We start from the raw sequence: 1,993 nt of genomic DNA on the forward strand, positions 1-1,993 counted from the left end.
GCCATTTAAAAATTCTAGTTCTGCGATTTTGATAGTGAAACTTTCGGGCTGCCGATACCTCTTTGGTCATAAAAGTCTGGTGAAAAGTGTTGCGTGACAGTATTCACAGGCTTCCTAATCTAACCATTTGAGCGACGCCTTTTTTAATGTTCTTGCCAGAAGTAGCATATTATGCTACTAACAATCCAAATCATGTTTTTTTTTCTTTTTTTCCTAAGTTGTCTTAAAGTGTGCTTCCATACAAATATGCTAAATAAGTCCCAAAATATCGTTTTATATATCAACTTCCCCCCGTTGCCTTGTGTGCCTTTGATTGACTTCAGGCTTCAATCTCTAGCTATATCACTGCGTTATTACCTATCAGGCGGCTGTCTTTCCTCTCGCATATGCAAGTTCCATTGTTTTGGATAATAGTTTTCGTAAACATTCTGCAATTATTTTTCAGTTTATATATTTTTTTCTAATCTGAACATGGTTATTCGATCGTCAAACTCTTGTTTCTGTTTATACACAGAGAAACCTCGCCTTGAAACCACCCCGTTTATATGACCACCTCTTGCCTCAGCTCACCTCCCATAGTCTTTCCACCCAGACGTGAAAATCTCCGAGTCACTTTATTATTTTGAAGACCTCTTTAATGCGACCCAACGCTGGTTGCATCAACTGGGTTCCACTGAATTTTTTAATTTCAGTTTTCCACATTGTAGAACAAAAAACAAAAAAAATGTGCGTCAGCTGGACTATGGAAATGAAGAAAATGAAGAAAATTTGTCTCGAGCAGAAGAGAACAAGGAGGAGGCAACGTCTCACACATTTCCTTACAAAACATGGCGAGCTGTTTCATTACAAAAAGTTGGCTCGGCTAGAAGGGTGACCCACTTTGTCCAGTCACCCTTCGTAATGATAGGGTCAGCCCCCTAGCCGGGCCAACGTTTCTCCGTAGGCACTTTACACGCTTTCCATTGAACAAAAATTCCTTTTTGAAATTTCGGAAAAACCACGTGCCCAGTGGAAGGTACATTCCAGTTGCAGAGACTAAACCAAAGCCACCGCAAGTTTGGTTATCGTGCTTGTAAGTAGAATACAGATCATTGGTCCTGGGGAAAATAATTTTGTCAAATGGAAGGAGACATTTCGGTTCGACCGTCTAGATCAAATCCGATCCTTATCAGTAAAGGGCTCGCATAGCCAAGGCAAGACAATCAGAGCATGTGCGAAGGCCGGTTGGGGTCAATGTTTTTTTTTCTCTCGACGGGGAAAGTGACTCTCCTACACGAGACAAGTTTTCTCCATATAAAGGGAATTAAAACTTTCGGATACGAAATTGTAATAGAGAAGGAATCAGAAAAAATTTCAAAATTCTCGAAAAAAATGATATTGAAGCCCTGGTGATTTCGAGCGAAAAGACTCAAGTTGCCCTGTGGATGACCGAACAGTTATAATTATATGGCACCGCAAGGAACTTAGTAATTTATATAGCCTAAAAGGGTTTTCAATGTATGTAGGAGGAAACTGTCGTTGGGTGCCCCTGTCAACTATCCCCTAACGCTACCACTACTTTCTTTACCCACATAGTTTTTTTTTCAGTTTTACTCTCGGTCATGTGCCATTTTCTGAGTGTGCGCTTTGGGATCGGTCTTGAGATTGAAACTTGGTGGCTCGTCAGAAATTCATAATCAGAACTCTTGAAAAGAAAGTCTCGGACCATAACTTTCTCTGGCAGTCATCAATGAAACGGATATTGAGGCTGCATGTGCTTCTGGGCCCGTTCAATTCTCAGGGTTGGCCAGGGGGGGATAGTGGTATATCAGTATACCCGAAAAAAATTCGCCAAAATACCCAAAAAATAATACCCAAAATTCATCCAAATATACCCAAAATTATACCAAGGTATACTTTATACCTGAAATTCAAAGAAAGTGATATACTAAATACCCATATTTAAGCTGCAATATACCGTCTACCCGATTTAAAAAGCCCCTGTATACCGTAT

Source organism: Porites lutea, chromosome 1 (assembly GCF_958299795.1).
Source record: "Porites lutea chromosome 1, jaPorLute2.1, whole genome shotgun sequence".
NCBI lineage: Eukaryota > Metazoa > Cnidaria > Anthozoa > Scleractinia > Poritidae > Porites > Porites lutea.